Source organism: Suricata suricatta, chromosome 15 (assembly GCF_006229205.1).
Source record: "Suricata suricatta isolate VVHF042 chromosome 15, meerkat_22Aug2017_6uvM2_HiC, whole genome shotgun sequence".
In the NCBI taxonomy this organism is placed as follows: domain Eukaryota; kingdom Metazoa; phylum Chordata; class Mammalia; order Carnivora; family Herpestidae; genus Suricata; species Suricata suricatta.
Genome location: NC_043714.1, coordinates 48,451,270 through 48,466,818, shown reverse-complemented (window position 1 = coordinate 48,466,818; position 15,549 = coordinate 48,451,270). Strand labels below are relative to the sequence as shown.

At 35.9% G+C, this 15,549-nt stretch overlaps 1 protein-coding gene and 1 long non-coding RNA gene across 6 annotated transcripts in view; one reads left to right on the top strand and one right to left on the bottom strand.

Annotated features, from left to right (window-relative positions):
* The window catches only part of OXR1 (oxidation resistance 1), a 427,046-nt gene that overhangs the window by 387,348 nt on the left and 24,149 nt on the right, over positions 1 to 15,549 (bottom strand). The window lies entirely within an intron of this gene.
* Positions 677 to 14,751, top strand: LOC115279524. 2 transcript variants are annotated; one of them, XR_003903489.1, is made up of 5 exons: positions 677 to 757; positions 6,250 to 6,779; positions 11,414 to 11,544; positions 12,670 to 12,849; positions 14,361 to 14,751. It is a non-coding gene; the product is annotated as an uncharacterized LOC115279524 (long non-coding RNA). The 2 variants fall into 2 exon arrangements; XR_003903488.1 differs by lacking the exon at positions 6,250 to 6,779 and having other exon boundaries at positions 680 to 757.

Genomic DNA, 15,549 nt, shown 5'->3' with positions numbered 1-15,549 from the left:
GGACCCTCCACTGAATTTGAAGCTGGCCTTATGCTGAAATAACACTGAGTTCAGCTATTTATCTAATAATAGAGTCTGGTAATGCTGAGATTGCTAACAATTGCACAGAACGCAAAAGAGGGGAAAGAAGGAGTGTATATTCAAGACAGACTTAGTTCAACAGTATATTGATATATGAAATCCAATCTTTTAAACCTCTTAAAATCTTTAAGACTCCCAGTTAAACAAGATAGCCTCCACTCCCTAAGTGCACAAAAGCAATAATAAAGGGATTAAAAAATTAATAAATAAACCCAGGAGCACCTGGGTGCCTCAGTCAGTTAAGTGTCCAATTCTTGATTTCAGCTCAGGTCATGATTTCAAGGTTGGTGCATTTGAGCCCCATGTCTGATTCTATGCTGACGGCATCCTTGAGATTCTTCCTCTCTCTCCCTCTCTATCCCTCCCCTGAGCTCACTTGTATACTTGCTTGCTCTCTCTCTCGCTCTCTCTCTCTCTCTCTCTCTCTCTCCAAATAAATAAACTTTAAAAAAGATAAACCCAGAAATACCATAACAATAGGAAGGGAGATAATGACAGAGAGAAGAATGGGGGATGTAAAGATAGAATGCAATGGAAATTCCAGAATGCTGTAAAATAGACAAATGGGAGATAATTGGCTTAGAGCAGAGGAAGCTGAAAATCCAATGTCAAGAAGGGGTAGGGAAGAGTAACAGCGAAGAAACAAGCAAATTAACTTGACATAAATCAGAAAAAGGTAAGAACAGAGTGCATCTTGTGTTTCTGAGGGCAGTGGCAAAGGTGAGACTAAGAAGGATGGTTAGGTGAACATCTAAGAAGCACAAAGACCCTTAGATCCAATCCTCCACCCTGAGCAACTAGGTAATTACACCTCTTCCACCTAGGCAGAGACTTGCTCAGTTTCCTAAAAAGCTGAATCAAATTATAAAAGATCCCAGGAGGAGGTAATGCTAACGTGTCATAAAATAGGGAACAGGTAAATGTCTGGTGAAAAACTATGCACTGGAAAGCCAGGCCCCTGCTCCACCACACACTCCCACCACTGTGCCCTCCTTTTGCTGTAAGAATGAGGGCGGCCTACTTGGAAGGACTTGAGATTATTCCTCTCTGAACAAATGAGCAAACAAAATAAAACACGGTCACTAGTAGATTGTTACAGTAGACTTAGATGTACAGAGATTTTACATATATACAGATAATATATATCATTTTACTTGAGATATGTATATATGTATATACATATCTCAAGTAAAATGATAGAAAATGAATAAGTGACCAATCAACAAGTTCTACTCTTGAAAAACAAGTATACAATAGGATTTTAAATGCCTTATTTGCAAATATAAATAGACAATCAAGACATAGTCAAGGAAACAAGAAAAGAAGGAGAAATGCAGAAAACAGAAGAACAGCTTAGAAAACTACAATCAGTAAGAGGTGATATACAAACATGAAATAAGTACAGGATATTATACTAAATGATTGCAGAAATTAACAAGAGCAGAAATAATACATCCAATAAAGGAGATGGAAGATAAAGCTGAAGAAATCTCACAAAGTAGGATGAGAATGAGGAGGAAAAGATGGAAATTAGAGAGGAATGAGAAAATTAGAAGACCTACAAAGTTGATCAAATATCTGTATTATAAGAGTTCCAGAAATGCGAAATAGAAAACCAAGAGAATCACCAAAGAAAATGTTTCAGAAAATACACCAGAACATGAGTCACCACATAGAAAGGATCTTCAAAGTATTTCACATAATGAATAAAAAACGATCTAACCTGGGTGCCTGGGTGGCTCAGTTGGTTAAGCATCTGACTTTGGCTCAGGTCATGATCTCACAGTCTGTAGGTTTGAGCCCCACGTCGGGCTCTGTGCTGACAGCTCAGAGCCTGGAGCCTGCTTTAGATTCTGTGTCGTCTTCTCTCTCTGGCCCTCTCCTGTGCACTTGCTCGCTCGCTCTCTCTCTCTCTCTCTCTCTCTCTCAAAATGAAATAAAGACATTTAAAAATTTTTTTTAAAAATGATCCAACCTAAAGCACATCAATGTAAAATTTCAGAACACTGGGATAAAGAGAAATCTCTAAAAGCAGTACTAAAAGGAAACAATAAAAAAATTTAAAAGCAGGCCAAAACCAAAATATTAGGTAGCAGGATAGCACTGTACTTCTCAACAGCAACTGAGTGCTAAACGAAAATGGAGAAATGCCTTTACAATCTAGGGGCAGGGAGAGTACTTCTAACCTATAATTCCATACTTATTCTGACTTGAATCAAATGTGAAATTGGAATAGAGACATTTTTAGACTATATACTATCTCAAAAATATACCTCTCATTACATAATCCTTGTTGGGAAATTATGAGACAATGTACCTGCTTAAAATGAGAAAAAAAGCTAAGAAAGGGGAAGACCTGAGGTCAGATGGAAGGAAATACAAGACAAGAGAGAAGCAAAGGGAATTTGGGGATGACAACGAAGGGAAATCACGTATGACAGATGTGCAGCAGAATTACAGAACTAATCCAGATCAGAACAAGAGGACAGACAGCTGCAACACCGCTGGAGGAGAATATCTCTAAGAAAACAGGAATACAAAAAAAAGCATGCTAGAATACCTGATTTTTAGGAAATTATTGAGAAGTCTGACTTGCTGATGGGGAGTATAGAATGAATGAAAATCAGAAGACAGAACAGAGAAAATGCATCAATTACTGACTCTAGGAAAAACAGAGCATTGTTACAGAAATGTAATCAGCAATGAATAACACTTTCATGACCAAAATTGTATTACTAAGCATTGATTTGACTGAAAAGTGACATAACCAGTTGGGGGGAAAAAGGGAGGAAAATACATTTTAAAAATTATTCCTATATTTAGGAATTTATTTAATAGGAAATCTGAAGACATCACACAAAACAGAAATGTGAAGAAATGAAGGTATTCAGAAACAATGAGGTAAATCTGAGAAAAACGCAGCTGTAAGTATTGAAAGCAGCTGCCCCAAGGAATAAGAATAGGAAGGTAAAGAGACAGAATACTGCTACATTTCTTTATAAACCCTGTGAAACTACTAACCTTTACTCTAGCATATATATGAACTTGATTTTTAAAAATTTAGATTCAAAATACAAACCTAATATAATTGACTCTCCCCCAAATACTAAAAATGTTATACTTAATAAAATATGAGCAAAATGCATGCATGTATGAATACAATAGGAAAACAATAAATTGCATTTCCCAAAGGGAAAATATTGACCTCTGTAAGAAAAAGAAATTAAATTTCTTCATTGTTACTCTGACATAAAAGTCTTCAGTAACTAGATTTTCATATTAATATAGTCCAGTTATAATTTTAAATACTGACAAATATAAAAGCTAAACAAATGTGACTTGAAATGAGTCCATCAAGAAAGGATACAGTTATTCTATGTATTCTTCAGGGTGTTCCTGATATTTTATGGTCTATGTAAACATGTCAGCATATCTACGTATAGAGATATATAGATACACACACACACACACACACACACACACAAACAAAAATTAAGATTTGGAGGTAGGATCTAGAAGGATATTGCTATGACTGCCATAGAATTGATTTTATTTTTTTCTAAAAATGTTTTGCACTATTTAAGAATTTCAACTTTACTAACAGATCTGCACATTGTAGACAGATCCCTTTTATGACTATTATTTTGAATAGAAAACAGCTCAATATTTCAATACTGGGTAGATTTTAGAAAAGTACACATCCTGAATTTTGAAGGTTTTAGTTCCAGAGGTTGCACATCATTTGTTTTCCAATTAAGTATGTTGACTTTCTTGATGACAAATCCCGTAAGTTTTAAGAAAGAATATATTAGAGAAAAATTAGGGATTTCATGAGTACATTTATATTTATATAGTTCACAAAAATAGTTACATTTACAGATTAGCAATAAGTTTTACAGGTGCCTGGGTGGCTCAGTCTGTTAAGCTTCTGACTCTTGGTTTCAGCTCCGTCAGGCTCTACGCTGGGCATGGAGCTTGCTTAAGATTCTCTCTCTACCTCTCCCTCTGCCCAACCCCCGCCTGCACACACACATGCACACACACACTCACTCTAAAAAATATTTTAAGAATAGGTTTTATAACAAGGACAAAAATTGTATTCCTTTCTTGTAAGACCATTTCTTTCATGTCTTGTAAATAGTTACTTCCTGTAGTCAGAGTTCTAACCAAAGCTTTTGAGAGTAGTACAACTGAAATCACATATAGAATGAAAACAAATATTCGTGTTCTTCTTTGTCAACAATTTATAAATAATAAGAGTAAGTGTAATAAGCAGGTAAATACTGAATATTTTCCTAGGTCAATATACACATTTAGCTGCCCTTAAATTTTATTTTGCAGTAATCTCTTAATACTACACAGTATTGTATAAGAGAGTTTCTAAATACATTCTAGCATTTTTTAAAAACAAGCCTTACAGGATATCAAGCACATAACCTTACCCTAACACTAGCCCTCACCCTAGATCCAGGAACATGGATTCCTAAACACATAGTAAGATAAGATGAGAAGCAGCCTAGTGATTCTGGAGAAGACCCAAAACATTAAAGAACTGGTAATGCGTCTGAAAACTGGTGTGACTATAGAGACATAAACAGAAGGAACAACTGACTGGCAATTTAAAGAGGACCGAGAGCCCCTAGTTCCCTCTCTGCCTCAGCTCGGCAGGTGGCTGCCATGTCTATTCCCATACCACCAGAAGTCCAAGATGTCCTTCTCTGGAGAGGTCTCTGAACTGCTGGGCACCATGCACATTTCCTAGACATAAGTCTAACTGCAACTTTAGTCCTAACCCTACTACTATCACTTAACTTTTGACACGAACCCTTTTCATATCCCTGAGCCTCTGGAGAGGTCTCTAAACTGCAGGGTACCAGGCACATAATCTTACCCTACCCAGCCCTAATCCTAACCCCAGATGCGAGAAAGTGGGTTCCTGAATACATGGTAAGAAAAGTTGAGAAGCAGCCTGGTTCTTCTGGAGAAGATTCCAAACATTTAAGAATTGGTAATATTTCTAGGGCGCCGGGGTGGCTCAGTCAGTTAAGCGTCCGACTTCGGCTCAGGACATGATCTCACAGTCCTCGGGCTCAAGCCCTGCACTGGGCTCTGTGCGGACAGCTCAGAGCCTGGAGCCTGCTTCAGATTCTGTCTCCCTCTCTCTCTGCCCTTTCCCTGTTCGCTCTCTGCCCTTCTCTCTCAAAATAAAATAATAACAGACATAAACAAAAAAGAATTGGTAATATTTCTGAAAATGAGTGTGAAGGTAGAGATAAAAACAAAAGGACAACTGAATTTCTGAAGAGTATTTAGATTCCAAATCCCCTCCTTGCCTCAGTTCCATGACTATTCTCACCACAGCAGAAGTCCAGGGCTTGATTCTCTGACACGTCTCTGAACTGCAGAATGCCGGGCATATACCCTTCCTCTAACCCTAACCCTGACCCCAACCCCAGTCCTAATACTGACCCTAAACCCAACCCTCTGGAGAGGTCACTAAACTGCAACCAACTACCCTCACACTGGCAATAATCCTAACGCAAACACTAATTTACCATGCGCCTAACCTTAACTCTAGGCTCTGAGAAAAAAAAAGAAGATTTAGTATGTATGTATGTATGTATACACACATATGCATATGTCATGGGGTATTACAGGGCAATTAAAAAGAAAGAAATCTTGCCATTTGTAACAACACAGAAGGACCTAGGGAGTATTATGCTAAGCAAACTAAGTCAGTCAGAGGAAGAAAAATACCATGATTTCACTCACATGTGGAACTTAAGAAACAAAACAAATGAGCAAAGGAAAAAGAAAAAAAAAAGAGGCAGAGGTGAATCACTATATAGTTCACCTGAAACTCATACTACACTGTATGTCAACTAACTGCGATTTAAATAAGAATGGGGGGGAGGAGAAACAAGGATCTTTTAAGCATTAACCAACAGAGGATTATGTAAAAGCTTCTTGTTGTGTAGATATTTACCTATAGTTTCTTTTGATGTTAATCTAAGTAAAGAGAAGTTAACAGGGAGAAGGAGTTAGTACACAGAGCTGGCAAGGAATTCTTGGATCCTTCTAAGTCTAACACAGATTACTGACCTATTGTTGAGCAGACATCACTCATTTTCAGAAAGTGGACTCAGATAATCACTGCTTTTATTCTAGATCTCAGAAACTTCACTCCAAGAATTTGTACCTATTGACCTAGCATCTTGAAAGCTGTCTACAGACTACAGGAACACACCTGGAAGTCAACATTTAAAGCATTTCTTAAATGCACACCACCATTTTAACTATTCAACCTGTTCATTCCTTTAAAATATATCCCTGGGATCAACCATACCCCTGCGCTACTGTGCTACCTGCTGAGGATGCAAACTTCAAAAGACACACGGATGGTTCCTGCCATCACATCCTTACATTCTTGTGGGGAAAGCTTGCATTCTTGTGGGAGATGTGTACAGACAAAAAGTAAGAGAACACAGACCAGGACAATGAAATCCTGGAGCAAGCAAGCATGAGACGTAAGAAGATTGAACCACAAATGTTGTAGAAAGAGTGCCTGACACTGAGAGAATGGCATGTGCAAAAACTCAGAATGAAACCGAATAAGAAACATTCTGGAAACCAGAAGATTATGGATGAAAGAGAGATGTAAGCATGGAAGAAAAAGGACAAAAGATGTGGCTGCAGAGGTCAGTGGGTGCCACGCAGTGAAAATAAAGGTGTTTGAGTTTTATCCTGAGGGCAATGGGGAAATTATGACCATTTAAAATTTATTTCCCTCACAGTGCTATTTGTACACAATAACATATTTAATTGATGGGTAAGCTTGTGCTGAAAAGTGATGTTCGAGCATGCCCTTCCTTCTTCCACAACACTGTTCCCAAGAAGCAACCGCTTCTATCTAGCTCTTATTTTAGGCCACTTGATGGCTCCCAATTTTAAATAAAATGCTGATTTCTTGATGACTCATGTTATTTACTCTTCCTTTCCACAATATTTGACAATCATATTATTTTTATAAATTTAAATATAGAGTCAGTATCTCCTTGTCCTGCTCTGTAAGATGAATCTAGGCATGCTTCTACTTCTCCCACCATCTTCACATTGCTTTTTACATCTCTCTCCTTTGGCTAGGTAAAATTTATTATTATTATATCATTAATTATTATTATTATTACAAAATCATGGGAATCTACATTGTTTTGAAAATCAGCATAAAATGTGTACAAAGTAAAATGTACAGATGTAAAATGTACAACTGTGTAAGTGTTAGCAAAAGTGCATACCAATGTAACAGACACACCAATCAAGGTAGAGAACATCTCCATTTTCCTGGAAAGTTCTCTCACTTCCCCATAAAGTGCAGTCAATTCTCAACCCCCATAGGCAATCCCTCTTCTCCTTTGCGATCACTCAGATCAAATCTGCCTATTTTAGAAAATTCATAAAAGTGAAATCATATAATATGTACTATTCTCTCACGTAACATAAAGTCATTAGAGACATCCATGTTTATGTGTGTCAGAACCTCATTTTTTCCTACACTGCTAAGTAGTATTTTATTGTATCATGATTTGCTGGTCCATTCTGTTGTTGGGTTTTTTCCAGTTTTTAGCTATTACATTTAAGCTACTATAAACATGTCCAACTATTTTTGTACATAAATCTTTCCATTTGTTTAAAATAAATATCTTGAACTTGTTACAGACTAGGTATATGATAAATGAGACAAAGTGATAATAGAGTCCCACAGCTTCAAATCCCAATTTATTACAAGAGTGAAATAAAATTAACTTTAAGTATTTATATATCAATGCTTTGTGATTTCAAAACTGTTGAGTCTCACTTGATGATTAAATCTGAACACTCATGTCTAATATTGTAACTTAAGAGCCATCAAGAAAATTACTCTTTTGATATCACCAAAAGAGAAACATCTTAGTACAAGGGAATTTTTGAAACTAATGAAGAGTATAATAGTATCAATAGTTCTTCAAAATCTGGAGAATCAGATTTATAATGCATTTTAATGAAAAAAGGAGGGAGGAAGGCTTTGTTTGAAGGTATGGAGAAAAAAAAGCACAATGAAGGGAGCCTAACAGGTAAAAAGTAACCCACTTTGCATCCTAAAACTCTAAGCCTATTGGATAATCTCTTACATTCTTGTGAGGTATTTAAATAGATTAGCAAAGAGTCCTCTAGTTTTTGCCCTAGAATACAAACTGCAGCTTTGTGTTAGAAAGAACAAAGAAAAATCACTCTATCCCAGTTACAGGTGGGAACAAAACAGAAAGAAGATCCACTGACAATGTTATACAGTGGTGACAGAATTAAAAAATAAAGAACAGAGAATGAAGCTTATACACAGACACTACTAGAAATAGATATTGTGCCTAGAGAAACCAAGGGGGTACCCTGGCTGATTAAAAAATTATGAGTCAGCCACAGCCGAAAATAATAGATGGGTGGCTGGGGGATGTTTGAATATAAAAATGGAGTTTGGGAATTATTATCCATACAGGTAAACAAACAATTAGATATTAATCTAATCAAGTTAATATAAATAAATCGATAATTTTTATTATAGTAAAAAAAGGACTATTAACAAAGTCATGAAAAATTATATAAATCTATCTCCTAAACTAATTTAAATTTCTTTAATTGGAGCATTTTCCTTAGCCAGAACTGCTAACACTTAAAAATATATTTGCTAAATCTGACTCTCTGAAGTAACATTCAAAAGCACGTACTTTCACACATGATGAATCTTAAGCTGGAAAAATAGATCAACTCTTTTGGTTATCTTTTTATAAAATATATTTCAGAGATTAAGGAATTTTTTTAGGATAATATCAGAAAGAGGGAAAAACAGAAAAGAAAAATTATTAAAATACAATTAATTGATGAAGTGATTGCATGGGAAAAGAAAATACATCTTCGACTGTAATACGGTTTTGTTCTTTTTAACACTTTTATCTTTGCCTAACTAGAAATTTCTTCCCATTTGGAAGGGATCCGCCCAAAATCTCTGAGCCTAGTTTTATTCTTTTATTTATTAAAATTTTCTATTACTTAAAATGGCATATAGTAAAAGAGAGGTGATTCTGGTAAGGATTATCATACCTTTAATCTCAGCTCAAAACAAAAAAACAATTTGAACTAGGTACATGGGCTTCTATCTATATATTAGCTGGACTACTAGCTACTCTGAATTACCTTGTGATTGCTCCTGACAATTGACCCCATTTAATGATGAAACTAAAGTTTCCCTGAATCAGAGGTACAACCTGCCAGGAAAATTTTCCCCAAATCAAGACCTGAATTGTCCATACAGTAGCTACGAGTCACATGTGGCTAAGTACTTGGAAAGAGGCTAGAGCATTGAAGCAGCTGAATATTTTTAATTTAACTGAAATATGCTACAGTGTAAAATACACACTGGATTTTGAAGACTTAGCATAAAAAATACTAAGTATCTCATTGGTACTTTTTTATATTACTTACAAACAAATGATTTTGGGGCAAACTGGGCCAAATAAAATGTATTCTTTTACTTATTTATTTATTTATTTAAATAAAATGTATTCTTAAGGTAATTTCACCTGTTTCTTTTTACTTTTTTAATGTTGCTACCAGGAAATTTAAAATTATATTGTAGCTCACATTAGACTTTTATTGGACAGCTCTAGGGGGATAAAAACAGTGTCTGGCTCTGATAGGTTTTAAGAGCTATGGATTAGTTTGCTTTTACTTAAATTGAATGCACAACGATCAAGCCCAGTATTTTGGGGGACTAACAGGCTGGTTCTGACACTTTACTAATTAGGCATAATTCCAGGCTCACACTTTATCATCAGGAATAAATCAAATTCAAAACACTTAGCCAAGAAAATGTGTCCTCAAGCAGAAAGACACAGAATATAAAATGGAATGGAAAGAGTCCGGTTGTTTGTGTTTTAAAAGAAATACATGAAATACTTAGGAATGGAGGTGAAGAGTCAAGATTTTGGGCTAACAGAGAAGTTCAGTTATCATTCAGAGATCAGGAAGAGATTAAATTATGGCACAGTAATAAACTAGAGAGGATTTGATTTAAAATGACTCAGATTTAATCAGGATTCTAATCACTAGCAGAAAGACTTGATTGAATCCATTTTCTTGAAAAAGTAATTACAAATCATATATACTGATGGAGCCAAACAATTTTATTTAATGAATTTCATCAATAAATAATAACATCCACAGCTAAAAAGAGAGGCAAATAATCCTGTTTTATTTCAGTTATTGTACAAAGATAAGTGAAATACATAGTAGTGTTAAACCATTAATACATATTAGAATTTTGGAAGGTGAACCACATACTCAGGTACATTTACCTAACAGGTATTGGAAGGGAAACCACACCAATTGTAAAACACTTTGTTAAAATTTTTATTAAAACAAGTTTATGGATTATACATATTTTATCCAAAAATATGTAAATTATTTCATTCAATAGATATTTGTGTTTTTGAGCATGTGCAACACAAATCCTAGAAATGCCAAAAGTGACCATGAATCCTGGTTTTTAATCCATTTGGTAGGTTTACTTGAATGAATAAATGAAGTAATATACACAAATTTCCAAGTTTATGGCAGAGTAAGCATCCAGTAAAGTTTATTTGTCCCCCCAAAATGTTAAATAAATACATTAAAAACAGTTAAAGACAAATTCAGCCAAATCAATATAAAATTTAAAATATTAAAGTTATTATATTTTATTATATTGTTTAATATTCCATTAAAAATATTATATATTATATTAAATATTCCAAGTTATTCAGAGCTTTCCTTTTCATATGTAATTTTATTTATTTTTTTAACATTTATTTATTTTTGAAAGAGAGAGTGCGAGTGAGCGCGCAAGCAGGGGAGGGGCAGAGAGAGAGAGAGAGAGAGAGAGAGAGAGAGACACACACACACACACACACACAGGTTTAAGGCTCTGAGCTGTCAGTGCAGAGCCCAACGTGGGGCTTGAACCCACAGACCGTGAGATCATGACTTGAGCCAAAGTGGGACACTTGACCGAATGAGCTACCCAGGTCCCCCTATACATGTAACTTTAAAAAGAGAGGGGTGCACTCCTTTTTTCTCCCTTATCTCAAAATATTCAATCCATACCTTTTTCTCTCTCATCATTTTACTGCCATACTTAGGTCATAGCTACTAAATGATTCTCAGGGGAGGTGGGTTGTTTTTTTGTTTTTTTAGGTATAGGCTCAGTTTTTACTATGAAATTTACTAAACTTACTATTATGGAAAAATAAATTGCTGAATTCAGATTTTTCAGGTGGAAGAATTTGGGGCTAAGAAGACTGACAATAAACTTGAGAAAAGTTGCAGGTAGCCAGGAACTCTGTAAGATTATGATGCCAATACTTCCATATGACCTCAATCTTGCCAAACGTAGAGGTAGGTCCTTGTTCGGCTATTCCTTATCCCCATTATCAGTAATTTAACAACATTTAGTTTTACCTACTGTGCTTTTAATTCTTTCATGTGACAGAGACTTTTGTTCTCTCTTAGAAGGAACATATGGCCAAAATTATATTATTATTTCTGATTACTAAGAGGAAGTATTTTTACCTGAACATAAACAAATTATATTAAATAAGTGAGGCATTTACTGAGCCCTTAAAATAAGGGTCAACATTTTTATGATTTCTTATATAACTCTTAGAATATCTCAGCAAGTTTTTAAACCTTTCTGAAGAGGTTACTATTAATTATTCAACTTTTTAATAGATAAGAAAGAACATTAAAGTTCAAAGAGGTTATTACTTAACTTCCCCCAAATCCCACAGAGTCTGTATTCCTTAGATCCTACAATAAACTTATTCTGCTCTGATGTATCCCTGAGACTGGAATACTGTTTACAGTCCATGAGGTCTCCATTTGATCCGATTCAGTAATGAGCATCCTGGGAGGGATCTGGGCCTCGATTTATTCAGTGCAAACCCCTTTGCTCCTCTACAGAACTGCATTACAACAGTTACATAAAGTCTAAACCTGGATTTCAAAATTTGACTGGGCTTCTAATCCACTATAAATTTCAAAGCCTGACTCTATTTTTATTTTCCTATTGACTCAGTACTGAAATCAACCCACTAAAATATAAAAAATAAATCAATACAATAAATGTTTAAATAGCATACTCTACATGTATAACATGATATACCTCGAATCTAGAATTCCACGACTCAATTTTGTAAGTAGTGAAATCAATAAAAAAGTATAGCTGAAATACACAGTGACTGCAAAATTTATGAACACCCTGTCAGTAACAGGCAACACTTCCTCAAACCGTCTGACTCCAGGTAATATTCACTGTCCCTGCCTTGGGGCAGTTTTACAGTTATGCTGCGATAAGCCCTATGTCGAGAGCCAAGAATCCCAGCTTAAATCCCAGCTTTCATCTGACCTGGTCTCATCACTTGATATTTTTTGCCCTAAGATTTTCACATTTTATAACATAAGGGTTTGAGTCATTTTGAAACATTCCAGTTCTAAACCCCAATTATCCATTCTCTAACCCAGATTTAAAGAAGAAAAAGGGTGAGGAAAAAGAATGAAATTATCCAACAGAAATTATCCAAGAGGGTTTCTGAAAGGACAGCCTGAAGGCAGCTGTATGAAGAAATTCTTTTTCTCTAGTGGAAAATGAGGCATTGAAACACAGTGTTCCCAACCTCAATTTAATTGAACCTCTTCAAAAAGGTAATGCAGAAGTAGTTCCGTTTTCAGCATCCGTACCACTGACTTTCATGAAAGAGGAACTGAGGCAAAGATGACTTTTGCTGCAGGCTACATTTTGATCTGTCTCTGAAATGTCCTTATGCCACAGATGAGTCATTGCATGCCTTGGGTAGAATATTTGTAGAACATCATAAAAACAGTGATTCACAGAGCATTTATGCTGTATATGACTCATTAATTCATTCTTCCAAACACATTAGCAGAGTGATGTATATATAACAGGGAAAAAATATGCAGGTTTAACAGAGGTATGGAAATGCACATATGAAATTCATTTAAAGGACAGAAATCTTTCAGGTTATTTACTGGAGTAGCCTACTCTATCCAAATAGGATAAGCCATAAGGCAAAGGGGCTTAAATATAAACCTTAAACAGAGAAAAGGGAAAAGATCGGGGGCCCAAATTAAAGGGAATGGGTCAAAGGAAACCCTGGGGCTCAGTCTGAGACATCCATTGCTCAACTGAAAGGATGAGTTAAAAAGAGGAGATTCTATTGTCAGAGGTCAAGAGAATACCCAGAGGCTCAGGAAGGTCAATCTTTCTTTCTGGACAGATCTGATGAATTCTATCAAATAACTCCATAATTTTTTTAAACCAATCTTATCTCTAAGTATGTGTTCCCCAAATTCTATACTCCAAGGCTTTTACCTCACTTCTTCCTTGACTTTTAACAAAACTCTATTCATCCTTCTCAAAACAGGGCAAATTTCATCTATAGTGCTTTATAACTCTTTCATTCCCCAAGAATCAACCTTTCTCTTTATCAGCCAAAGCTCTGTGTAAACTCTCCTTCAACATGATTGTCTGCTCCACAAAACTGTGATCTAGGTTCATCCACCCACTATATATTTTTTAAATGAAATAAACTCTTTCCTCTAGGCCTTAAACCACTAAAACATGTTTCTGCATGAGATAATAGTGTCATTAGGTACATGGTAGTGTGCCTGGCACAGAAGAAATTCTCAATAGATATTTGAAAAATATAGGGAGAGAACTTCCTAATATAGAAATAGTGACCCAATGTCATTAATACAATGAATGGAAATATGAGAGAGAGATGGACAGACGGGGAGAACATAAAAATAAGTGAGGTTAAAGCCACCAGCAATGGCTTATTTTATCTATCACTGTCTTCTCAACAACCGGGAAAAAACATCTAGGAGTAGATGGACCAGTTCCTGGGGGTACAGTTATATTCTGAAAACTATAATGCATTCACTGAACACCAATACCCCCCCCCACACTAAAGACAGCATTAGTACTACATCTCACTATAATGGGTTAATACACTACAACAGCTTGCATTACTGTTCAAAAATATTGCTGCGGAGATACTCATTCCATGCTGACGCCAGGCTTGAGCATGACTTGCTTTGACCAATGACATGTGGGAAGAAATGATACATGAGCAGAAGTTCTTAGATCAATTATAAAGTCTGTGACATTCATTTTTTTCTCTCTGTCAAACCAGGCAATATTGCAGATTTAGGCTACTCCGTCAGCCTGGGCCCACAGTAAAAGGATGTGAAGGAGAGCTGCGGCTGACTTGCAATGGGCACGCAGAGTGAGTGACAAACTCCGGAGGTCTAAACCACTGAGATTCGGGAGTTGACTGCTAACACCCAGTAGCCTGGCTTATCCCAGCTCGTTACATGTGTGTACACATGAGAGGTTACTTAAGCAACGCATCACAAACACAACCACACATAAAATCCTCATACATGTATGTGAATAAAAATGTCTTGCTCATGTTTTGTTTTTGAGGGATTTCAGGGTCACTAGAGGGGAAGGAAAAGAGTGTCAGTGTAGATAGATTGGTAAGATTCCTATTTGTCAATAAACAAAACTGCTTTTGTACTGTTTTCTTGCTCAGAAGGGCCTCCTTTATATAAAACAACATAAATGCCATTTCATACTCCATATTAAATCAGCAATATACATATTCTATCTCTGCACAGTTCTGGTTATGATTATCCACCTTTGCATCATTTTCCATTCTATTCTACGCTATCCTCTTGCACTCATGTTTATTAGATACTTCCATGAAACATAGATATTCTAGAGACAGAGACTGCACTCATCATGGCTGATTCCAATTACAAGGACTTATTTTCTTCTAATCCCTACTTGATATGCATCAGTGAGCAGCAGCAAATCTGCCAGGCTGAAGAGCAAATAAGAAAAAGGTTTTGTTACCTCTCTACCAAAACATTTTTTTGCAATATTTCTTTGCAAGGTTTATACTTGGTCCATTGCTGGATCACTTCCTCCCACAGTGATAAATTTTATGTATCTTGCAGGGCAAAAGCTTGCCATCAAAAACCTGTTCTTCATGTTAAGCATCTGCTCTGTATTCATTAAGTACCCTCACTAGTTTTTATTTATTCCCTTCATCTTGCAGATTTTTCCTTTCTCCTCTCCCAAGGTGTTCTTAGGTAAAGTTATTCTTAGCATGATAAAACACCCTCAATGAATATTTACACCAAATCATAAGATTGGTAAACATAAGAACTTACATGTGAACAGCACAGTGCCCAGCATACAGAAGGTATTTAAAAACTTAAAACTATCTAATCAGGGGGGCCCACGTGGCTCAATTGGTTAAGCTTCCAACTTCAGCTCAGGTCATGATCTCGCGGCTTGGTTCATGAGTTCTAGCC